This window comes from Poecilia mexicana, unplaced genomic scaffold (genome assembly GCF_051168715.1).
Source record: "Poecilia mexicana isolate PSO_F unplaced genomic scaffold, ASM5116871v1 scaffold_4, whole genome shotgun sequence".
In the NCBI taxonomy this organism is placed as follows: Eukaryota; Metazoa; Chordata; class Actinopteri; order Cyprinodontiformes; family Poeciliidae; genus Poecilia; species Poecilia mexicana.
In genome coordinates, this window is record NW_028263373.1 from 27252551 (window position 1) to 27279331 (window position 26781).

Sequence of the window (26781 nt, forward strand, 5' to 3'; positions counted from 1 at the left end):
GGAAAACAGAGATTTAAGTCCCTCGGATTACAGTCTTGGACAAATAATGCACCAATATAGCCACATACTTGTCAAAACATGATTCACAATCAATGTTCTTGAGTTTTACTAAGTTTATATTTTAAAAATAGCTCAACCTACACATTTGTCCACACAAGTAAACCTCCTGGTATCATGTTTAATTCCTAACAGGAAGTCATAGTTGATTTGAAGCATTTTGATTGGCTGACAGGTTTTGGCTTTGCGCTACACTGCCCCCTATGGCTTTGGCATGCTAAAAACAATGCTCAGGGCGGATTTGTATTTAAACAAATCCGCACTGGATCGGCTTCAGGAAAACGTTCCTGAAGCCGATCCAGTGTGTGCAATAATATTTTTCTTACCAGTGTCATAGAAAAAAAATTGTTTTTATAAAGACCCTACTATACCTGTACAAGGCCTTAGTTTACTATTAAACATCTACGACCTCCTTTGACACCCAAAAAAACATGTAAAGAATTCAGCTTACTTACTGCAGTGTTGTCTTTCCTTTCATCAGGGTTACACAGAGAAACCAAATGATGAAAAGAAAAAAAACAACCTTTATAGTGTTTTTAGACTTTGGTGAGCGGTACAAACGTGTCATTTATGCATGGAGAGAAATTTAGACAGTTATAATTGAGCCTCAAAAATTGAACAGGATGTATTAAAAATAAGTAAAACAAATTTAAGATAAACATTTTTTACAATCGTGTTAAGAAATTTGGATCCTAATTAAATCTTAAGAAAAAAGATTTCCAAGATAAGATTTTTAAGTGTTAAACACTAAGTATATATGAAGATTTTACATTACGATAGTTTTGGCCTGCCATTGCTTTTCTGTCTGAGAAAGTGGCTAAAAAAAGCAACAAGTTGTCCTAATGAGATTAAGTAAGTGATCCCATGATGCCGTCTTGATTTAGTTGGGAAAAACGGCGTCTCTCCGGTTATAGTTTAATGTTTTTTCCAAGTTCAACGGTTCTGCAGTTCTTCAGCCTCCTTGTTAAGCTAATCTAAAACCTTCTTCATTTTGTTTCTGTGGATGCTTTGAACAGATTGTTGTTACACATGAGTTAATTTAGTCGCAAATTGTCCTTTTCCAAAGGCGCTCCGAGATGTTTTTCCAGCGCTCAGATTTGATTCTTAAATGCACAATGATGGAAAGTTGAACTAAAGAAGGAGAAACTGAATCATTTTGTTAGTTTGTTGTTGTTGGTTTTGGTTTTTATTGGAGTCAGACCCAACTGCAGTGATGTCCTGAACACAACAGTGTCCTGTGAGGAATACAGTTGTGTTGTTGAGGCTGCTTACTGCAGGAAATGACATCACAGCGCACTTATAGTTGCTCATAAATGATAATATGCTTTCAGTTTTTTCAGAATTTGACCAAGTGTATGTAAACGTGTGAATTTGAAAGAGAATGTTTCAAAAAAATCTCGCCTAGTATCCTGGTTTCTAACAAATTGAAATAATTTTGGTAATTCTGACGAACCTAAAACAACAGATTTAACTTCAGTCAGTGAGAAGAAACGTCTTTAATTGGTGGATGTAAGCTTCTGGTTTCAGATGTACTACAGTTGGAGATTATTTTTTGAGTTAAAACTTACAAACAGAACAACGTTGGGAGCAATAAAAATTATACATCGTTTAATAATTGTTTTTTTGCTTTTTTATTAACTTCCTAGTTAGTAGGACCACAAATATTCTTTATTCATTTACTCAAAAGTTGACCTGGGTGCACCCATTTGACTTTGATCATACTGCCTCTTATTTTAGGTTTCATATTTTTATTTAATTGTAATTAGTTTGTAGAAATCAATTTTCACTTTGACATTAAATGGATTTGTTACATTTTGTTAAGTTTGATTGATTTGTAAAAACAATTAAAAAGACAAAAAAAATGTCCAAGAGTGTGAATTACTATACATACCCTTTTTTTTCCTGATACAAACAAGCAGCAGTTCTTGTTTTGGATGTAAACGTCCATGTTTAAAGATCTGTTCTGTGCCAAATCAGTTTGCATGTTTTACTTTTATTTATTTTTTTAAATGGGACATTAACGAAACACGTGATGATACATATTACTAAATAAAAAGCTCTTGGGAAGCTTTAAGGTGGCTGTGTCTAACAAAGCGTGTGCTGTAGTTGGATGTCAACATGTTATATATTTTAGATAAAAACAGATGGTGAGGTGCTCCCACGAGGGACGGAGCACTCCTGCAGTGAATGTGAAAATGTTGAACAGGTGGTCAAAGAAGCCTTAGTCACTTCTGCAGCTCTTAATTGCTGATGCTGATTTGTGACCTTTCACGTCACGCAGCACAGACTGGGAGAAGCTGGCACGTCTTTGCCAGAAAACATCATGTTATAGGTTTTCTAAACACGGCCACCGGTGAAACTCTGGTTTGGTCGTGCAACACAGACTCTTTTTATACTTATTCATAAGTAAACCGATGCTTAGTTGATTGGCTGTTGAGCAATTAAGTGTTTCTTAAATACTATGTCCATTATGGCTGCATTCCAGAAACATTGACGCTTCTAATCAAATATCAAGATAGAATATTTCTTCTTTCCATCTGCTCATAAGTACATTATGAGATGCTTTGAATGCTCTTTATGTTCCACATTAATGTGTTCTTCAAAAGAGTCCATTATTACCCTCAGATTATGTGCTTTAATATCACCATAGAAACAGGGTTTGCATTTGACAGAAAGTTTTTGTATGTCAGGGAGAATATTACATAGTGAAAGAGTAAAGTGAGGCTGTCGGGGTCCTTCATGTCCTGCTGCTGCTTCTTAAACCAGCCGTTTCCAAGCTGAGAGCCAGTTAGCTTCAGCTTTAGTGACAAAAACAAAAATCGATCCATCAAGATAACCTTATTTGTGTGACTCATAAGACTTTGTGTCTGATAAGTGAAATGAGCTGATGACGGTTCAGAAGGTACACCAAGGTTTGTGAGCTAAAAAGTGTCTCACTATTCCTTTGGTGTAAAGTTCTTAAAGCGACACCAGAGAAAGTCCTAGAGTGCTCAGTTTTCTCTATGAAGCAGAGAAACAAAGCCCCTCCCTCACTTGTTGCCATGCACTTCTTCTCAGTATGTTGAAATAAGGCCATTACAATGTTTCTCTCGAAGATGAGAAAGACAAAATCAGGTGTTAGGAAATGTCTTTGGTTGAAAAAAACAGACAATGATGATGTGGAAACTAAAAGAACATCACTCATCACTCTTAAAACGGTACACTTGGCTAGCTAACAGCGGCATGTTTGTAAAGCAACTGATTGCAGGCTATATACCACAGCCGATAGCCTGTGGTATAAAGCCTATCGTCAAAGATTTTGACAAGCTAATATTAGCTTGTGACGAGTAGAATGATTCAAATGTAGTGTTTATTCTGTTTGTCTTAAGATGTGGGTAAAAAATAAAATGCCAATTTATATATTTTGGCATTTTATAAGGATCAGATAATCCTTGAATTTTGAAAATTGGGCCTCTGTCTCTTTAAAAACTTCTGCTCTTTTTGAAATGCAGAGTTTAAGCTTTTAACAAGGTTTTTTTTCCCCCAGCGTTTCACTGAGAAGTACCTTTTATAATGAGCTCAGCAGATGTGGAGTTCCACCCGGTCTTTGCTAATTGCTGCTGGCTAGTCTGAAGGAGCTGGTCTGTGAGGCAGAAGCTCGGAAACTGGAGCTCAGAGGAGGAGCTTCGTCCCTGAAGGCGGGGCTAGGTCCACCCATGCATTTTGCCTGAGCTGAGTGGTTGACACGGTAGAATAAAGGATTTCTTTTAGTATCTTTCTGATGATTGAATAACATTGTAACATGATGCAAATCTCCAAAAAAAGTCAATTTTACATAATATAATCCCTTTAAATATCATGAGCTGATAAAACGGCAACGTAAGACCAATTGATGGTCTTACATATTGTAAAGATAATATGTATTGTCTTTACCAATTCAAAAGACTTTTTTTATTCTGAAAACTGGTTTGGCAACAAATGCTAGATAAACACTTATTATTCTAAGCTCAGTTAGAAGAAAACGTTAGCTGTTCTCATTTATTCTTATCTGATACACTTGATGTTGTTCCTCTCGCTGAGGTTGCTTAAACGTCTCCAGCCTGTCATGCAACCGAAGTGGACCAGCGCAGACCCGCCTCCACGAGCGGGCCACAGTGGTGCTAACATAACTTACCAGGGATGCTTCATGGTTCCTCACTGTGTTTGTTTGGATTACTGGCTCGCAGTTCATCTGTTCGGGCCAGATCCTTGAAGCACTCATCAAATTGGCGGATGACGAGCGAGGCTGGCTGCCAGCTGAATTTTAAGAACTGTTTAGCTTCACAGTGGAGTTGCAAATGCTTAACTCTTTGTTGGGTTTGACTGTTGCTGTAGCTAAGGGGATCCTTAACTCATCTGACTGCGAGAGTTTATTTACACGGATAAATCCTCCCAGTATTTGCTGGACTGCAGTAGGGAAAAAAAAAATCTATTCCATCTTTCACAGAAGCACAGTTTTTGGTCTCCAAATCTGTTTAAATGGCCAGACATTTGACTGATACATAAAATCTGTCTTGGGCTGGTTTTTATTTGCTCCTTCTCTCACAATCTTATCACATATTTTCATTTTTGTGTGTTTCGCAGCGTGTCATCTTTTGTTCTTCATGTCTATCTATTAAGCTTCCTCAGAAACAGTAGATTTAGTGTCTCTTCTTTTATATTTATAAAGATTCTGCTGAAACCCTACATTCCAAACATCCAGTGAGAGAACGTTCACTTTCATATCCAACAAAATGACCCAAAAATGCCAACTGAATTAGAAGTTGTTGCCAGTTCCAAACATGAGAAGCTGGAGTATGGATGGTCCACAGCTGAACCAAGATCCTCACAAGGAAACCAAGAAGCAGAAAACAAGTAAATAAGATGTGTTTAAGATGGAAAGATTAGATTAAAACAAGCCCACAGTGATTAACGGAGTTGACATAGATACCCTGGGTGGATTTTTTTTTTTTTTTTTCAACAGACCAGCTGCTTTTTTCCCTCCTAATACTAGCTGCTTATGCCACCGCTGGCTAAAACAAATACCATCAGGGTTTTGAAATAATAGGCAGTGAGATTTTTATGTTTCTGTAGAAGGATTCTGCTTCACTGCACTTTCTCTCCACCTGGGTTGAAATCTAGGCTGAAGACATTTTTCAACAGTGGACTAGCCGGTGTGCTTCTGATCACCGATACAAAATCCAAGAGCGCTTAAAGTCTCAAACTTGCTTGCCAGACATCGCCTTGCACCTAGCAGAATTAAAAAACAGGTCAGCAGGTCTTGAAGTAGCAACACAACGTTGGACCATTGTCCTTCCAGCACCATGTTTGATTGTCGGTAAGATGTTCTTTTTACAGAATGCTCTAATATCACTAGATCTAAAATTCATCTTCTGAAAAGGTCCACTGTTGTCCACAGAATACAGAAGCCCCCCGCCTATAACATTTTACTACTTACCTAATGACTCATAGTTATTGCCAGAAAATACACCTACAGTATTTGAAGATTCTGTCATAGAGCAAATCTAAAATATTTGAAAGAAAATGCTGCTTGGGGAGCTGAAATACCTCAGAACAATGCTACTTGACAGGCTAGCAAATTCAGGAGCAGCGTTCATTCTCATTGGCGCTATTTGGCTTTACCCCTAATAGGGGAGATAAGAAGGACTGCGATAGTGCCGATATGCTGATGAATATTAAGGTATATTTGGTGTTTGGACTATTAAAACAAGGATTTCTAATCGTTTCATGGATTTTAGCTATTTGCAGGTGGTTGTGGTTCATAACATCGTGAAAACTCGTCGCCCCCTGTATTTATCAACATACTGGGTGGAAATAAGATGCGATGCTGGTAGCCTGCACTACCTAAACCTAATCCCTCCTTCTGTTATCTTGTCTTAGCTAAGCAGATAAAATATAGTCTAAATCAAGCCAGTTCCAAACATGAGAAGCTGGAGTATGGATGGTCCACAGCTGAGCCGAGATCCTCACAAGGAAACCAAGAAGCAGAAAACAAGTAAATAAGATGTGTTTAAGATGGAAAGATTAGATTAAAACAAGCCCACAGTGATTAACGGAGTTGACATGGATACCCTGGGTGGATTTTTTTTTTTTTTTCCAACAGACCAATGAGCTGGTTTGGATTACTTCTAAGCAGCTGAGACAAATAAACAGCAGAAGCTGTCAGTCAATTAAGCATAAAGCCTCCTTAAAAACAACTAGTTTAACTTTTGCCTTTCAAATAATCTGCTTTGGGTGTCACTGTGGGTCAGAGTGCTGCAGAGTGAGCAGTGAGGAAGATTAAGTAAGAGTCCAAACAAGTAGGAATGAGTACTGAGGCCCAAAGCCTTTAAATCAAGCCCCCAGCTCACGCTGTACAGATGCTTCTGGCCAAGCTGGATTTCAGCGCCTTGTTTTTCTGCAAGAGAATCAAAAACATCTGATTTCTTTCAGCGCTGATCCACCGGAGCTCAAAAGGGTCCAGTTTGTAAATTTATAGTCTGCATTTATTTACCCTTAACATTGTTCTGGAACATTTAACTATAAACACATTTGTTATGTAACATTTGAAGTGATCCATGAACCCGAGTCCATGAGCTGCAGTGCTACAGTGTTGTGGCTCAGAATGACTGTGACATTGTGCGTTTGTCCAAATAATGATGCTTCAGTGTTTACAGCTCAGAACCATTAGAAAACATGCTGGTGTGGCATCATTATGAAAGCCGAAGCATCCGGGTTCTGGATTGGGGATTTGTTGAACGTTATTAGCTAGAACTTTAATAGTAGGTAGTAGCCTCCTTTTACCTGCTTTGAAGACAGAAATATTTTCAGAATATAGAATACTGATGTATGTTTTCATTACCATAATTTTCAGGCTATAAGCCACTACTTTTAGCACTGCGATGCGGCTAATGCACAGCATTTCATCATTAAGTTTTGAAAGGTTGGACTGCACAAGCTTGGGAGTGAATTTGCTTTGAGACGAAGGTGATGTTGAGATGGACAATAAGCGAGAGACTGAGGAAGTGTGTATGAAGGCTGTTCAATTCCATGAAGATGTTCAATGATCACCTCTTTTAAGCAGCTATATTGCAGGCAGTATTTGGAAAAAAACATTGATGTACATATCTGTTTAAAAATGATAAAACCCTTTAAAAGTTAAGATTAAAAGGGCGCCCATTTCAGTGTCCAGGTTGTATCCTGTTACAACGTGGACACCTGCAGCTTATAGACAAGTGTGGCCTCTATACATCTACACTTTTTAAAATTTAATTTCAAAGTTAGTGGTTGCGGCTTATATTCGTTCACGTTCGCTCGAGAGTCCGGAAGTTACAGTAGATATGGTCCGGTTGCTGTTATCAAGGTAGGCCAAGATTTTAAAGTTTTGCTTCCAAATATTTTTCACTGTAATGTTTGTTCTGTAATAGTCTTTTTCCCTGAATGACCAGAGTTTTCTTTGGCTGTATGGAATTTCTTGGGTTAAGGGAAGCAATTAGCCTTGTAAAAACCAAGCACTTGTTATACAGAGGATCTCGACCATTGACAAACAATCGCTTGCTGGAGGCAAGTTCCCAGTTCTCTTTGCCTCAAAGACGGGATTAAAAAAAAAAAATAAAAAAATAAAAAAAAATATATATATATATATATATATATATATATATATATATATATATATATATATATATATATATATATATATATATAATATGAAAAGTCAAAACAAAGGTTTTGTTTTGATTTTTGTAAAGATTTGATGTAAAGATGTGTTTTAACAAAAAGGAAAGTCTAGGTTGAATTAGTGGCAGTATGGGTATTTGCCACTCAGTGTATCGCAGAGGCAGCCCGAGGGAATACACTGCCTCACAAAGTTCTCTGTAGCGCCGGGCTAGAGGTCAACATCTAAATAGCTTGTGTCCAGGATGTGTGGGGTTTGCAGAAATGCTAACTACCCCTTTCCTGACCCTAGAACTGTACAAGTCCTGAGGGAAGGTCAGTCCTTGTAATCCTCTCTTTTAGTCATGATTTAGATGAAAATATTAGTTCTCACAAGGTCATTATAGTTGACTCTTAAGGTTGTGCTGCCATGGTAAATACTCATCTTTGTCCCTGTCATTTCTACAAAACAGTTTTCCTAATGTACTTTCACACCAAATAGGAATTAGTTGTCATCTTTTGTAAATACACCCTCTCTCCCCCCTACAAGAGTTGAGACACTTTACAGTAAGTTCAGCCGCTGCTTGTTTTTTTTTTTTATAGAGTATGAGGAAACTCTGGCCTTGCGTGGCATGAGGAAGTCTTTGGCCACAAACCCCTTCATTGATATGTATCTGCAGCCGACGCGGTACAGTCTAGCACTGCCTGATATAATGAGGGAGAAGGAAATGGCACTGCGGCTGCCAACCCACTGTGCAAGTGAAGCAATACCTTCAAGTCTTGACAAAGGGGCAAAATGCTGCGGCTTTTTTTTTTTTTTTTCTGTCTACATATTTCACTGGGCCAAGCCCCCATTATGTTCGCACAATTGCGACGCGAAATCTCCGTCTGCTGCAATTGCTTAAACGGCAGCTCAAGCATTTGATAGGAGCTCGGATGAATTTGTCTGGACTCATTCATCTGTGCCACGCTAAGGAGATTCCTGTGCAAAGTCATCTGTATTCAGTAAACAAAGTGTTATTGATGAGTTGATTCTATGTGGCTTTGGCAGTGAGGGACCCGGTGCGAGAGGATTATGTCCTTCAGCCGAAACCCAATATAAGTTTGAATAAGGGGATAGATGTGCGCTGCTTATTGTGGTGAGAGAGGATAAGCCGTGTTCAACATTTCGACAACAGCTCAATACGCGTGTAATATGAAAAGGTTTGAAAATCTCAGACTTGTCTTGGTGGAAAGTATGTCTCAGAAAGTTAAATCCACAAGTTTTACGGGAACGCTGAGCGTTTTCACGTTGTTTTCTGAGAACTGAGACTCGGTGCATGTTGATAACTCGTGGAGTGATGTAACAGACTCCCTGAGGTTTCATCTAGAGAACGACCCCAACAGTTTACTAAGGGAGAAAGGTGTAACTACTGCACCATATGGCAGAGGCTGGGAAGAATCCAGAAATCTGTTAATCCACCATCAGTACAGTATAGGGATTATACCCTCTGCTACTTTCCTCTGTTTTTACATCTCGCTTTGCAGTTTGTTTTAAACCTGTTGTTATTCAGCGGGGAGAGATTTTCCACGGTGCTGTTATTTACAGCTACTCCGAAATACGTGATAAGTCAGCTTGTTGATACCAACCGTCTAAGGAACAGATGGTTGAACGTCCTGTTTTCTTATTTTATGGTTAAGGACAGCAGGAAGCTTTATATTTATTCTGGTAAAAAGAGAAATAATGGCGTCTTTAGTTTAAATTAAGATGGTTTCTGTCAACTTAAGTAACTGAAAAATAAATGGTTTTCCCTTCAACTCTGACCAAAATGGAAAAACCTGAAAACTTTTTGTTTTTCCTTTTTATTAAATACACAAAAATCAAGAATTTTCACAATTTTGGTCTAAAAATGATTCAACCAACTGCACACATTTATACTAATACTATAGTGATGCATATATTTTGAGGCTGCAAGGACGACTACCCGCATGACGGTCCAGTATTCATAGATTCACCTGCTGTGTGGAGCTAAGTTATGCACAGAAAGGTCACCTAGTTGTGGTTTTCTTCATCTATTTAAATAGGCACAATTCTACTTGACACACAATTGGCTGGTGTTTGTGAAGCAACCAATCAGTGATTGTCATACATTTTGCTTGGTGATGAATCGAAAAGAGCAGAAATAATTAAGACTGTATATGTTCACGTCTATGGTAGTGCCAAGATTGTTTCCACTTTGTATTATGTTAAGTTATGTTTGGTGCTTGAACTATTAAAGTAGACAGTCATGTGCTCCCTAACCTCTCATATACCACGGTTCCACTGTACCTCGATCAAAGAACCTAAAATACATTTTTCCCCTTTGTTGTTTTATTCCTTTAAATCAGAATTTGAACAAAACCGGAATAAGGTGGTGACAGCTCAAAGAAAACCAAAATTAATATCGGTCAGGAAAAGGGCAACTGTTTGGAAAGTTAGCCTGCTGCATTATGTGGTTACTTAGCTTCTGATTTTATGAACTTCTCAAACTTTCTGCAGCCCTGCATTAAACTTTCCAAGTCCAGGTTTCCTATCAGAGTACTGTCTTTCTCTCTCACTGCTTCTGGAATAAAATGTATTTTCATGAATCTCAGAGAGTAACATCAAGAACTTGCTTTAGTTACTGGTAAATTACAGAATAACAAACCATGACTTCAGGTTAAATGCATTACTTTATTCCTACGTATATCAGCTGTCAAAATGTGACTTTTATTCTTGAAGGTGAACTGCAAAGAGTGAGTAAACTGTAATATTAGAAGGTGATCTTGTTTTCATTTGTCTGTGTTGTTATGCAACGCTCAATGAGAACTGAAAGAACCACCTGGGTGTTTTTCCTTTTCGTTAAAACTCTTCAAGGATGAAGGCTTGAACATCACAGAACGTTTTCCAGTAAGTTAGACATCTTGAAATTGTTAGTTTCAGTAAATAGTTGTATGAAAGCACTTTTCAAGTTTATTTGCTTAAAGAGAACAAGCTTTTTCAGCTTAATTTTAATTCAGCAACACGTAATATAAGCTACAACTTCAATTAAATTGACTTAACTGTATTCAGCATTTATATTAAACTAAAAATTATTAGTTCAGGGAATTTTTAAAAAGTTGTCCCAACTTATTTAATCAAGGTTTTGTGTTATTACATCAAGTTTACTTGACATAAAATTTAACATATAACTTTTTAACTTATTTCTAAGTCAACATTGTAATGTTAATTTTATGCTCTGAATTTGTATTCTTTTTTTAAATTATAAATTGTTAGTGAGTCTAAATGAGAAATAAAGTCTTATGGATATTTTTGTTCAAGTCAGATATTTTTTTTCAAAATTCTTACATTAAAATTGGACAAATGTCCCCAAAACACAAAAGCAAAAATTAATTTCTAACTTTTGAAAATTCATGCCATCAAATATGTTTACATTTTTTCACCAGAAAAATGTAAACAATATAAAATGGTATAATTGTACGAACTTATAAATACTGAACTACTGAAAATAAAAAAAATCTTAATTTTTCTAATACAAAAGCCGTTATAAACATTTCTAAATAAGATGGTAAAAATAACGCAAGTACCAACAAATACACAATATCCTATTGACATTTAAAGATGTGCAGTTTGCTTTGCTGACAGATTTTGTCACGTTAAATTTTTCAAATCGTCTTAACAGCATTTAATTTTTTATCAGACGAAGATAATCTGAACACAAATTATTTACTTTATTAAGAAAACTAAGTTATCCAGATCAAGGAGGCACTCAGGTAAAAGTTATCCACTGCTAATTGTGTATAAATGGTTGCTACCATTGGGATTAGAGAATTTGGGAAACTATGGCATGACATTCCTGCCACAAACCCCTGAGGAGCGTATTAAACGATCACATCAGCATATTGATTAGAGCACTAGCTCTGATTGCAGATGCATTTCTGCTTAGTTGGGGGCCCCTGAATGCATCGTGGCAAACATTACTCTGCTCTACCCATCTATACGCTTCCACCAGAAAACTGCGCTCGCTTTCTGTTTAGTGGGTGTGTTTGTCATTTGGGGGCGGAGCCTGTTCTGATTAATCCAATTGACTGGATTCTCAGCTGAAATCTGGTGACAGCCAGCACTTAGCCTAAGGGCAAACAAGAAGAGGAAGTGACTGACGAAGAAGAACAAGAAGATAAGAAAAAGGAAAAATCAACGTTCTCCTTCTTTTTCTTCGTCCTCTTCTTCTTCCATGCTTTGAATCCACATCATGTTCTTTCACTGGAATGTTACTGAAGACTATCTGTAATATATACTGTCACATATTTAATTGTCTGTTGGCCAGTATTTTGATTTTTATAAACATAATGATCTATAAAGATGAATAAGGTATTCAGATTCTAAGGGAAATCATTTCAGTTCTTTGAACAAACAGCAGCAAACAACTTATATAGCTTCCATGTAGCATATTAGAGAAACTGTAATTATTCAGGATGAAATTTTTAGGTGAAATATAAGAATGTCTTTGGAAAGCAAATGAGGCGATCACCGTTCGCCAATCCCTTTTAAAATTCTTCATTGCATAATATTTTCTGTAGGTTTTGGAACGTCAACGCTCGTCTTTTCAATGTCAAATCACATTAGTGTTACAAAGACATGACTAAACGCGTCGCAAATCTCATTATCAAAGCAGCGAGCCAACCTGAGCAATCCAGCCTTCAGAAGTTTTAAATAAACCTGATTCAGAATTGATTTATAGCTTCTTATTCCGCACATATACAATTATAAAAACACACACATCTGACAGCGTGATCCCTCAAATTGGAAGTTTGCCTCCATCTTGTTTCACCGCTCGAAACCCTCACCAACCGAGCAGTCACAGCTGCGCAGGCAGACAATTGACTTGTTTGTGAATTTCGGGATTATAATTAACTCTGTCCGACATCGAAACGTGTCCTTTTGCAATTCACGCTTTCGCCGTGAGAAAAGAATCCCAGGCCTCTGCGTCTTCATAAATTACATTCCAGAAAGCTTTTAGAGAGAAACTTTGTTTTTCTTTCCCCCCCTCTGAGAAAACCTACTAAACTTAATTACTGCCTTTCTGAACTAAAAAGAACTCCTGTGTACGTTTGTCTTCTTGAGATTAAATGTTTTAAATTTCTAGTAAGAAACGCCTTTAGAGAAAGAGAACATGTTTTCAACGGAGAAGTCGGTCACCTCCCAAGAATGGTTTGTTTCCAAATGAAAAGACGGTAATTAACACATCAAGGTTAAAGATGGCTTCATATTAATTTTCTTGACTTTTTGCAGGTAACTGCTTTAAATTTATTTATTTTTTTTAAATCTCTTGTTTCATAAGCAATCCTTTCCTGTGATCTGAGCCCTGGGTTAACGCTCAGATGAGGGCAATTAATGACTGATTGATGTGATGCTTTATCTCTGCCAGGCAATTCTGCGTTTCCAAGCTTTCACTGCTGCTACCTCCCAGATAGCCTTTGCTCTGTTGACTTTGCCCCAGTCTGCTCCCAAACCAAACACGCTCATTAGCGACCTATCCGAGAGTGACACGTGGAGCTCCGGGCCACTGTTGAATAACGGGCCTTTAGCTGATTTCGTTCAGGACTGTAGTTTTGTGCAGCGGAACTCTGAAGTATTTTTGGAGGGCGAGGACCAACGTTCTCCACTTCAAAACATTTTTACTTCACCGCATACACAATAATACAGCAGCATGATGGGTAAGAGGGGTTACTGTGAGTGTAAAGAACTGATCACAAAAAGACACTTGTTTTCAAGATGTTCTGTTCATCTTTAGAATAGTCAAAGATCAAGAGTCTTGTTTAAATTTGTAGCTGTAATGTGTCGTTCAATTTGTTTGTTGTAGCCCAGACAGGGCTGAACAATAAATGAATAACAATACATATCGAAATAGACACATGATCGATTTCAGCAGGTAATATGTCTCATTGAATATTCAATAATTTCACTGAACTCTGATTCAGAACCACACAGCATTCTGGGGGGTCCAGGCTGAGGAAAGGCTCAACCTCTCATGGTTAACTAAGCGAGGTTGGTGGCATCGCTCTTTGGTTACCTAACAACAACCTGTTGGGTAACTTGTGCGGCAGCAGTTTCATGCTTTGCCACTGTTCCCTCATAACTGTTTAAAAAAAAAAAAAAAAACCGGTGTGGAGCTAAGAAAAGAGAAAGTGCTGCTAGCTTCAGCCGCTGTTCATGTCCACATTTACCGTCTGGCTTCTTCTGGTGCAGAATTATGGAGCACACCTCACATCAGCCGGATGAAATGCGACATCATTGTTCAGACTGCTGGAAAAGTTCATTTTCCTTAGAATTTAACTTCTTTAAGAAAAAACACCCAATAAACAATAAAGTGTTTTATTCAGCTAAATCCAAAAACCCAATCTGGAACTCTGTTCACAGCCACTGTTCTGTCAGTAGTGTTAAAAACATCCATCTCGGAGCTGTTTGTGTTGCTCCTGTCAACATTGCTGGTCATGAGTTATCTAGTGGACAAAGATTAGAAACAATTATGATTTAAAGAGCATTCACAAACACCACCTGGTGTTCAAAGCAGAATTTCTCATTTCTCTGTAGTTTTTGTTTTATTTTTCATAGGTTTGATCTTCCAGGGCCAGCCTGCTGATGATTTTGCTTTGGGATCATAAAGTATTTCTGAATTTGATTTTTTTTTTTTTTTTTTTTAACGCAAAGAAAAATCTTTTATCCCACCTTAGGCCTGGAACAGGTTTAACTGGTCATAAATTTGCAAGAAGATATTATTATTTTCTATGATAACAAATATTATAGCTGGAAAATATTATATCTGAATGATGTCCAGTGTTGTGAAGTCAGAAATTTTCCTGAAAACTCTGAGGTTTTCTGAGGTTTTCAGCGTTTGGAAGGTCAGCCATTGCTCTTACAGCATGTGGTAAATTTAGGAGGTGAATCAGATGACATTTCTCATGCAGACTCGATTCTGTTATGCCGCAGTTCTTCCATACCGTCTCGGGCGCGTATTCTGGATCCGGTTGGAGGTCGTTCATGATGAGTCTGGACCTGGATGAAATCATTCTGATGCAGTAAAAGAATCCGGATCCATCGCTTACACTTAGGAAAATATCCAGACCTGCATCGCATAATTGTATCTCTTCAAACTTAAGAGGACTTCTGCCGTTTTTGTAGCAAATGTCTGACTTTATGTTCTCAGTAAACATCCAAGTTTATTTTATGCAAATTCATGGCTTTACAATGTCCACAGAATGTCTTAGTTTTAATACTGGAAATTTGTGCCATGTAGAAAATAAAAAAAAAGCTGGCAAAAGTATAACGTTTTGACAGAGATTATCCAAATTTTTCTTCTTGTAAATATGTCAAATTGACATAGAAATTTCTGTGGTTTTTGGCAAAAATCGTACTCCTACCTTGCCATATTTTTCTCTTCATTCTATAATGGAGCCATTACTCTGCTGTACATTAGTGCTGTATGAGGGGAAAAAGATGATCAAGTGTTAGCTTTTGTTCACATTTGAATATAAACTAGGTCTGCTTGCTCTTAAAAAGCCTCAATTAGATATTTGTTGTAAACCTGACAATGTAAATGAGCTGAATTCAATTAAAATCATGGACTTTTCAGGATGACTTGGATATAAATCATAATATTTACATTTTATTCACCAGTTGTTACAAAAATACAACTTTTTAAATGTCTTCTTTTGGCCCCATTTACCATTTTTACTTGTTTAGTCTCATTACCAAATGTTAGCCTGCTAGCACATCCACATATTGGCACTAATGATTGACAGTGTTACATCGTCTACTGCGTCTCTTCTGCCTATTGCTATTTATGTGAACTCCTGTAGTTTTTCCAGCTTGATTAATAGAACTACAGACCAAATAAGCTGCAGCGTTGGGAAGCTGAGATTGTTTGGTTTCTGCCATCCGTTCCACTGTGTGTGTGTGTGTGTGTGTGTGTGTGTGTGTGTGTGCGTGTGTGTGTGTGTGTGTGTGTGCGTGTGTGTGTGTGTGTGTGTGTGTGTGTGTGTGTGTGTGTGTGTGTGGCTCACCAGCACAATCATCTAAAGCAATGAGATTATTTTCTGTCATTTGCCATTGATTCTCTAAAAAACCGGTGAAACGCACAGATTCTTCCTTTATTTGTTGTTGATCCAGATATATATTTAAGTATCTACCGCTGAGGTATGCGATACTCAGTTAAGGTTGTGTTGTGATATATTTACAGCTGTCAGTCAGTAACCTCCCGAGACTGGGATAAGATAAACTCTGGAGACTTTGCATCCCACCACTCGCAGTTTCAAGGAGCACATACCGCAGTCATGCAAGCCATGCAATTCTATTTGATATATCCCAAGCCAATAGGAGCTGTCAGTCGGCATTAAAGTCAAATTCACATATTTACAGAAAAGTTGTCTTGTTTTCATTAGGGAGCAAAGGCCAAAAACTCAAGTAAACGACTCAAAAGCTTGTTCAAAAAACCCTTCCGAAGCTTGTTAGTGAGTTTTTAGGTGTTTGTGCAATAAGCAGAGTTGTTATCTTTTAAAATAGATAGGTATTTATACAGAAAAATTATGCAGTAATAAACATACTTTTAAAACAGGGGAGATTTTCAATAACAGAATCATTTCTCAGGAACTGTTTTGACTTGGAAAACTTTTTTTTCCTATTTTTTTTCCCAGTCAAAGTGAGACAGCTCTGGTGTGACAAATAGTATTAAGACTTGTAACGGCATGAATGATGTGTCACTTTACACTCGTGTCCAGATGTTCTTGCTCTCTTTGGGTTTGGCCAAAAACAAAATCTTTGACCACATTACTAACAGCTCTGGTCCAGTTATTGAAAACACACCGGTGAGACAGATTTTTTTTTTAAGTGCATTTTTACTGAAACATTGTATCATTTTGTCTAAATCTAACCATAATTTTGTTGAAGATTTTTAATTTCCAGTTTTTGTGCACATTGGCTCTGTCACTTTAAAGAATCTTTAGAATCAAGCCAAAACTCCAGGCATGTTTTTATTGAAGGAATAACATTATAACATGATATAAGGCCCAACAAGTTGATTTTGCATATTACCCCCCACTAAGCACAGTAACATAGGAGAATATAGAGCGCATAGAAAGTAGATTTTTACATACTCTCGAGTAGGTCTGTGAAGTGATTTAAATGAGGTTGCACACGAATGGTTCAACATATGGTTCATATTTATCACCTTTTATTAATTAGGATGATCAGAGTAATTAGCATCATTAACGCCGTGCTCTTGGTGTGGGTGTTCAAGAGACCGTAGACTTTTAGATTTCCCATAGCTTGCCAAATTTTCTAGATATGATACACAGCAAGGAAAGTTCAATAAAGTAAAGCTGAGCAGTTTTGCTTCTCATGGTTTAGCTTGTCTAAAATCGTGCTCTCTGAATGAATCGGAGAAGGTGTAGGAATTAGTTTTCTTTTAATTGGCTTCGTTCATTTCTGTCTTTTCCTTGACTTCATTGTTACACACATCCTGATCAATGGATGTGGCTAAATTTGAGTTTTCTTCATTCAGTAGCAACTCCCATACCAGAAAGCATTGTTAGCACTTGCATATGTTTTACTCTTTGATTGACAAAAGATTGGATTCTTGAGATTTCCTAAAAAACGGTTTCAGCCAATTTCTCGGTTCATCGCAGCTTTTGGCTTCTTTTTATGTTTGACGTTGGTTATTTGGTCCCTGGTCAGTAAGTTGTTTTTTTTTCTCTTTTTTTTCCAATCAAGTTAATTTAGCACATTTCAGCAAGACATTTCAAAGAGCTTTACATTGTGAAAACATGTAAAACATCATAAAGTCAACAATTGTAAAACCAGTGAGAGCCAATGCATTTGCCAATGTCAAATACATCAACTACGTTTGTCAATGTTCCACTTATAATGATTTTTATGGTGTCAATTTACATACATGCACACCTTTAGCCATAATCAAACACATTTTTAATAAAAAAAAACAAAATGCTATGGACCAAGTTGCTGTCTGATCTCTGTGATAAAGAAAATTAGATGCGCTGCCATTTAATAGCTGTATAATATTTGCTGTTCAAAAATCCAAGTGGGTCATGTTGTGCTGCTTCTTTTTAAAGTTTCACACCTTTTGTCCAACGGATGCTTTTTACACAATGTTGATACAGTTAATTTGAAATTGTGGAGCTTCTGTTTGATTTTTCCCTCATTTCTGTCTTTGCTCAGGGTAGTGGTGATTATTGGTGGTGGTGTTTGGGGGGGCAGTTAGTGGAGGGCTGGGGATGTAAGTCTTTGTTGTAGTCACAGCTCTAAATCTCATTTGTAATGGTTATCAACTGGATGGGCTCTCCACAATAGCTAATGGGGGAAAACAAATCTCTATTTGCCGTGTTTATCATTTGATTAACCTTCATATTATCCCTGTGTAATTAGCCTAATTACGAGGCTTTACACAGAACGTATGATAGCTCCTCGCATAAGCAGGTCTGAAATTTCCTGGCCTGAGACCAGCGGCTCAGTCCTGTTTGACAGGTAGAGCATGTCTGCGTATGCATGTATGCGGTAAAAAAATCTTATCTGTAGCATTTGGAAGTCACTCAGGTGAAGTTTTTCATAGAAAATATACTTCAAGGACCAGTTGTGGAGGTATACTACCCGAAAGGTGACAGATATTTAACAAAGCACTGCAACACATGGAACAGTTAAAGGCCGTTGCAACAGAAACACCCTCCGACTTCCCTTCTTGCCCCTCTGCCCCGTCTCGTTTTGTCAGACCTTCGTCTAGGCGCGTTGGTGTCTGGGCGCTGACAGGATGAGCTCTGATCGGAACCCTCTTTCCTCACCCGACTCCCAGCACACTTGCTTTGACGCGACAAAAGGTGATTTTTGCCTGCTGGCTTTCTCTTCATTGTCTCCCTTGGTTTGTGTCAAGCTGCCAGACTTGGTTAAGATGTTGACTTACAGCAGGTGTTGGAATCCGACGGACAGCGTTTGTATTAGAGGGAAGTTTGCTCCGTTAAGGTATCGAGAACTTTCTGTGTCCACAGCAACGTTGAACTTTGCTGTGTTAAGACACTAACAGAGCAGCTGGGCATTTTTACTTTGTCTTAGCCGACATTTATGTCGTCACAATAGCATTGCTACGGTGTGGTGTCTCAGTAGCATTGCTACCTTGCAGGAAGAAGGTCCTGGGTTCAAATCCCAGATTAGGGCTTTTCTGCCTGTTCTTCCCATATATGCCAGCGTTTTCTCCTGCTACTCCTGCTCCCTGAGTACCAGACCTGATTGTTGCTCTCTCTAAATTGACCTAGGTTAAAAGAGTATTTCCACGGTTGTTTGTCCTGTAAGTGTTTGTGTGTTGCCCTGTGATAGAAAGGGCGAGCTGTCCAAGGTAGCACTCGCCTCTCACCCAATGACCCCAGGATCCTGCAAGGATAAGCTAATATACACGATGGATGGATGGATTTTCTATCTCCATGCTTTTTTGTTTTTCTGGAGATCAGGAAAGCACAATATATCAGTGAAACATGTTCTAACTTACATTTTTAAAGTGAGTCAAGTTCAGAAGGCTGTCCATTCCCATTGAACCATCCGTGCTTCCAGTTTGATTTTATTTTTTGTTAGTTGTTGCATTCAGGATCTCCAAGTATGCAACCCAACAGTTTATTCAGTAAATGATTTAGAATATTTAACATAAATGATGTATTTTTGCCTTCTTGTTTCCTAACATTGGAATTTTATTTACTTTAATGTTTATTATTATTATTTTTTATTTATTTATTTTTATTTGGACATACTTTCACACCGTCTTTGTTGAACATGAACACCGTTACTGAATCCAAACCAACTTTGGCCATGAAGCTGCACATATGCTTTTCGATACACAAGAATCCAGTTGAAAGGTTTGTAAAAGGTCCTGCTGAACCCTTGAACTTGTTCAATAATTCAGCTGCAAAGGGTAAAATCGGCTCATCTTCTAAAAAAAACCAAACATGGCTGAGATAAAAATGTCCACCATGTCTCAAGGATTTAGAATGCTTTCTTCATTTATAGATCCGTCTCGCAGGTTTGGATTTTTGTTGCAGTTTTTAAATGACAAGAGGCAGAAGGTGACCTGACTGAGAATCTCGGCGATAAGATTCTGGTGTTTATTTTGGTCTCGCTGCCGGAAGAGTCTTGTCACGTCCGCTGTAGTGTTTGCGGTGGCTATGTTTCAGAACACGATGTTTGACTTGCCCACTCATCTGATGTCCTGAGACTGCTATTGCACCTGATCTCTTCAATTTTTAACACTTGAAAAAACTCCTAAACAGCCTTTTGCTTTTATTAATATGTCAGCAGACGACATAGCGTTGCACTTACAGCACCTTCAAATATTTACTCTTCTGCAAAAAAAAAAAAAAAAATCATTTCCAGATCCATAATGACCATTTGACCTCTTGCCTCTTCCCTGTCTCCAAACATAGTGACGAGCAGAGAGCGCACTTGTTTGTTTAATGCCGCTTTCACCTGTTCAGCCATTCAACCAGCGCTCCAATGCAGGGCGAGTCCAATGCATGGGAGGACTTGGCAACAACCTCTTGCAGATGGGAGCCTTTAATTTTTAAAGTGTTTTCCTTCCGCACGGCTGATCCTGCGCAGGTTGCGTCACGAACTGCGAGTGCAAAGTCCCAGTCGCCTTCCAGGCCTTTATTTGGAGAGAATCTGCCAGCCAAAGTGTGTCTCTGTCTTCATGTCTGCAGTGCATGTTTGAGGCACTGTTTTGATCGGTGGTTACTGAGCCAAAAGCTGTGTAGTTTTAAGTGTTATCTACTCATGGGAGGAAGCCCAAGGTGGGAGAAAGGGATCATAATTACCCTTTTAGTCTTAGTTCATGTTTCGGTTTTCTGGGACGAGTCCGTGTTCTGAGATATGTTTAATTAAATACGTGTAAGGAAAATAACATTGTGATTGGTTGCGAAAACCTCTGCCAGGGCATAACGTTGCTTGTACATGGATGAAAATAGACGGTAAGGTTTAGGGCTCATGTTGGAGAATCTTCCTTTCCTTTTTTTTTCATCTGTGAGAACGAAATCTTTGACCTTTAGGATTTGGGGTCATTTTTGTCTGGTGTGAACATTTGCCGCCATGGCACTCTGTCCAACTGACTAAATATCACATTGGCATGAAACATGCAACATTTTGAATATATTATCTATCAGTTATTGCACTCCAAGTAGTCTTTGTGATATAAATGTTCCACACATTTGGAAGTATTGCATTAGAAACATTTAATGGAAATTACAAAAATTAACTTCCTCAATTTTGCAAAAACGTTTTTACGCATGCTGAAGATGGTTCTCGCCTTTTTTGAAAAATATTTAATAAACTAAAGTGAAGATGGAAACATGTCTACCGAATAAGTTTTGATGTAGCAAATCAGAGTCCAGACTTCCAGCATAGAAGGGATGGCCATCAGCCTGGAGTGGCCAGAATGCTCCCATCCACTGGTGGGTTTGTGCCCGCAACTCAAAAAAAAATTTCTAAGTCCGAATCTCCAGTTCAGAAAGAAGAACTCGCCATTTTTCAGACATGTCTTGCCAATCCTAGTTTGCAACTTCTACAAACGTAGCCTGGTCGATTCATTCCAATCAAGTAGAAGGAATTCACATTTTACTTTCTTCCACATTTTAAAAGTTTGCTCAAAATTCACATGCCAATTGGATGGAAGCATGACTATTGCCATAGCACGTTTCATTGTCTGCAAACCAGTTGAACGTTGCACACAGTAATAAACAGTAAACTGACTAAAGATCAGATGCACGTTGAACCTTTTGCAAAAAGGATTCCTGAGCTTCTGTAACAAGGAATACACTGACACTGCTTCTTCACTTTGTTCACCTACATTTAACATTACTTGAAAGGCGGTGGCCTTCCTTAAACATTTACTACCAAAGAACTTAAGACCAAACACAAACATTGCTCAAAAAAGCCTACAATTTGGACCTTTAAGTGGGTCAAAACCCCTTCTAAACACGACACGAAATAGTGTCTGTTTTCAGTGGAAAATCTGTCAAATCATGCAAACGGGTTTTTAGGTTTATAGTGTTTTATCATCACTGATTCATATTGTTTTTTCCTGGTAGCCCATGAATAATACCAAACTGCTCATTCTTCCTTTGCCACTACGACTCAGCTGCTCTCGTCTGGGTCATTTACTAGAAAGACCCTTTTTTCATTTTTTTTTTTCAAATCGATAAAAAAACCACATTTCCCCCTAAAAACCCTCCTAAAAGTTGCCAATTATATTACTCATCGCAATACAAAGAAAGATGATTCTGAGGTCCAGGACCCCCAACCATGAATTGCTTTTTTACTTCCACATACTTAACTGATTAGTGTCAGTAATTAACCTTTCAGACTCAACTATTACTGGAAAACACAAGCAAAAACAGGCATACGCCTTTTGACTCCTTTTTTCCGAGATTGCACTTTCTGAAATTCACGTGAATACACTAGGAACAACTTTTCCCTTAAAAACAAACAAAAGATTTGCTTGTGGTTGAATGAGGAAGATGTAGCAGTTCATGTCTGTGTGGAACGGTTGCGTTTAACTATTTTAGGATAAAGAAGAAAGAAACCTCACTTTCTTTACAGACTATAAAATTAAAAGCTCTTTTATGCATCAGCTGGTTTAACCTCAGCTTAAATGTTCAGCTTTTCAGATTCTTGCAGCGGAGCTTTTAAAAACGGCACGAGGAGACGCTGACAGTCAAGTCAGTCACCTGTCGGCACAGCGTTGTATTTATTTATTTATTTATTTACGGGAGCTTCCGATCACTCTGGTGTCTGCGGTTTTGATTATGTCTTCAGCACGCGATCCGGTTCACAGGCCTCAGAGAATATTTGCTAGAAAGCATGTCAAGCCTTCTCCTGAACAAAAAAATAAAACATCTCTGAACCCTGCCATTTTATGTTAGAACTCCGTACTCTCTGTGGTCCTCTTTCGGATGGCTTTGTTTGATAGTTTCCTTGGTGGATATGAAAGATTAATGTGACAGAAGCACCTGCAGCAGTTTCTCAATGACAGCTGTAAAAGTGCAGAGAAACGACTGATAGAAGACATTCTGACTGCAGTGCCCTCGTAAGGCGAACTGTTTAATGTGCTGTCACGCCTCTGAGAGTCATCTCAAACTGCCCCGGCAATCACAAAAGCCTTTCTTTTTTATGAGCCTCCACTTTAACTAGAGTGTTGTGTATGTGCTCTGGTGAGTGGTGGGTGTGCGTGCGTGTTTTTGTGGTGGGGTTAGCTTGCGGAAGTTCAAAGAAATATGGAGACAAACTAAAAGCACAAAAGTGACTTTTTCCTCAAACCTTTTCTTGTACTTTGTAATACCCCTTTCACACTATTGCATATCTGCCTTGTGTCGCACAGGGAGACGCAGCGCCACAGGAAGTAACACTCTTACTGGAGCATTTGACCAGATAAGTCAGGCTGCCATGGATTTTTCTGGACATGTCGAGAAATTTTGCTGAAGGAACCATGGAGGCTGCATATGTGCAACACTGCTACCAAAATTACTCAACCGTTGGCTCAAATACTGCTGCAGTAACCCAATGGTGACATTGCTCAATTTCACTATGAAGATGCTCTGTAGGGTGCTTGAAACTGAAAGTAAAACTAAACGTTTGCCCAGGTTTCTGATTGGTTTGACTTAAAATCGTCTGACCACTTGTGGGCATTTAAATTTCTGATTTTACCCTGAAATGATCTTAAAATATGAAGAAAACGTAGTAAAAGAGTGAGAATATGGCAAAAGTAACACACCCGGTCCTGACACAGCAGAAAACAGTAAATTCCACATCTCTGATCCCGATACTGTTTAGCATCCTGGTCCACCAAAACCAACACATATTTATACAAAACATGAAAAATCTTAATTTGCTCTTGTATAAAGGCACATAGACCCATTTTATCAATATGCTAGGCACACATGGCAAGATGACATTACAGAATCCTAATCCAGTGCATTCGTTTAGTCAAAATTTTGTCTGAGATGTTGTCATGGCAATTCCGTATTAAGCTTTTTTACTGCAAACGAGTCGCTGCCATCAGCTACACTGACTTTAGTTTGTAGTAAATGCTGCAGAAGAAAACTGCTTCAACTGACCTTCAAAGTCTTAGGAAATAGTTTGAAGAAAAACAGGCGGTCGGATTTATCAAATAAGGCACTGAGGTTATCTGTATGAAGTCCAAACGCTGCAAAAAGACATACTCTGACATGGTCCTATTGGAGCAAAGCTGTGTTTTCTCTTCAGAAGCAAACTGTAGGATCCAGCTTTTCAGCTGAACAATGCAGCCCGAAGAATACTTGAAATATTCCTCCGTTTCAGGAAACCAAGGTCAACATTTTCAGCTCTGACGATCTGTAGTGGTTCGGGTTTGAACTGAGCCTGAATTGCCACAGTGGCTGCACAGTCCAAGCAGACGTGATAGTGTGAGCCTCCAAGAAAGCAAAAGCTATTGGACAAGACGAAGCTTCTCTGTCCGGTAGGAGCAAGACGAGTATATCGGCTCGATAATGACATGGAACACTTATGGGATTTTAAAAATAAAGGTAATCTAAACCGTCCGGCTGTGGTCGTCATAAATCACCAGAAGAATGACGGAAAACCTGTTGCTGTGCTGTATTCCATTTTAAAGAGCATTCAGTCATTTGCGACTTATGCAAATGACAAAGGGCTGGCCTACTTTCAGGTCAGAAATTGGTAATGCAACTGTCCTAGCTCTTTTTTTTTTTCCAAAATCTGACCCTGATGGAGAGCAACATAAATCATCCTGAGCAAATTGGAGATGTAGCTATCAGAATTTCACCTGCAAACGCAGCTATTAACCAATTCTGAGATGTCTTGAAGGCCAGTAAGAAGAGATGCGAACATCATTGAACATAACCATTCTTCTGTAAATGGTTATTTATGCCAGTAGGATAGGCAATGTCAAACACTGTAAAACAGGGTTATAACATCTTTAATACAGAATGAAAACTCTCTCTGGGATCTTAGATCAGTAAATAGTGTGGAAAGCTTAGCAACAACTTTAAAATAAGCAAACGTCCCCAGTAGGCCTGTCGCAATAAGCATTGACTCTATTAATCGCATGATGCATTAAAACAAACTCGATTTCCATTTTTGTGATTTATTGTTTTTCTCTTCTTTCTTCATCCACCAAAACCTGGATGACAAAGTCTTCTGTCTGGTGTTTTGGACTTTACAGTTCATTTTATTTGTTGTCTCCGTTTTATTTATTTCAGATATTTAAAATGTCTTCCGGTTCCAGCGTTAAATGCTGATTACAATTTAAAATTGATTAATTTTTGAGAATGTGTTCTTGCATTAGTATGCGATTACTATTATGTTACTTGAAAATGGTCTCAAAACAATATTATCATTTATCGCAATAACTTCTGGAACAATCTGGAACAGTCCTGCAAAATTTGTCATTGTGACAGGCCTAGTTCCCATAGGAGTATGCTAGAAAACAGGGCTGAACAGATGTGAACATTTAGGCCGATATAATGTCAGATATTACTGTTGCCCCTATGGCTGATAACCGATACAGATATTATATATAGTTCCCAACCCTTCAGCACCATGACAAACAACCACACCACTGACATTTCCTTTTCTTCAGGTAAACACTCCAAATCCTGCAGAACTATTATTGTGCTGAAATACATAAACATCAATAAGATGCAAATAAATGTTTGTTATTAATATTAGCACCTATTTACTTATTGGGCCGATACAGATATGTTAAAAAGTGACTAACATCGGCCAATATATTGTGCACCACTACTACTGAATTCAGAACTTTAAGTTCAAGATGATAAATGATCAGCCTTCCTGTTACCTGCTCAAAGTCGTGTCTCTCTGTCTTTCTCTCCTTCTTTCTTTTTCATTTTTACTGACATGTGAAAAATGCTTTATTTTCCTGGAAGTTTCTCACAACCGTCCGTTTGCTTCTTCTGACTTCAGCGTTCAAACATCTTAGTGACACTGAAAATAGTCAACTTGGTCTTCTCTCAGTAACTACATCCATCACTTAATAGTGTTGGTTTGGTGCAACCTGGTAGTTCTTGGGATTAGGAATGTGGCATTTATCATATCGTTTATCATTTATTGATATAAAATACTTAGAATTCTGGTTTACTGTTGCCACAATAAATTTAAATTAAATTATGTTTAAAACTCTCAAGACTGTGATAATTATGGAGATTGCTAGTTGTACTACTTTTTCAACAAACAGTGAAAAACATATTTTCAAATACCAAAAAGTTACTTTGTGCATCTTAATGATGTATATTACTTCTTGACATGCTTTTCGAGAGCAGTGTATGTGGGGCCATGCAGTTACAGCCACACAGTTACCTAAAAAATAAGTAATAAATAGTTCTTATCGTCATTTTTATCAATTTCACAATAGTACCACAAAATATCGTGATAAAACCCTTAAGTCCACATCACCCAACCCAAGTTGTGTTTGATGGCGGTGGTTGTCTCCGTCCCCCAAAGCGGTTGCGCTGTGATCCATGTCTTAGTCTATTTACCATGACTGTGTTGGGAAAGTACAGAAGTTGGTCTGCAAAGACAGGTGGGTGTGACACAGCGACGCTCATCTGAATTGTGCAGCACGCAGAGCAGGAGGAAAGAAATCATAACTAAGAGCCAGTGAGGAGGCAGGGGGGGCGCAGGGGGATTTGAGCAGGTATTAAAGGATGATTGCGCGTGGGCTTGTCTGCCGTGCTCCCGAGAAAGAATACAAACCCCGCATCAGATGGAGTGAGGATAATAAAAAGCAAGAAACATCAGAACAACAAAACACAAACAAAAAGGAGACAAAGAGAGAGAGAGAGCGGTGCATAAATAGTTGAAATATTTCAAATGATTTCAGAAGGTTCTGGTGAAACACTGCATGTGTGTGTCCTCAGCGTCTGCAAGTCGTATTAGTGTCTGGTGATGATGTTCTCTGTACTGTAACTGTAGTGTACACCATGTACATTTTAAATAAAGTCTGAATGCCGCACGGTTCA

General features: G+C 38.3%; 1 protein-coding gene across 3 annotated transcripts in view; it reads left to right on the plus strand.

The window, feature by feature from the left end:
- Positions 1–26781, plus strand: part of lpp (LIM domain containing preferred translocation partner in lipoma) — a 181159-nt gene that overhangs the window by 32377 nt on the left and 122001 nt on the right. The gene's annotated exons all lie outside the window — the stretch shown is intronic.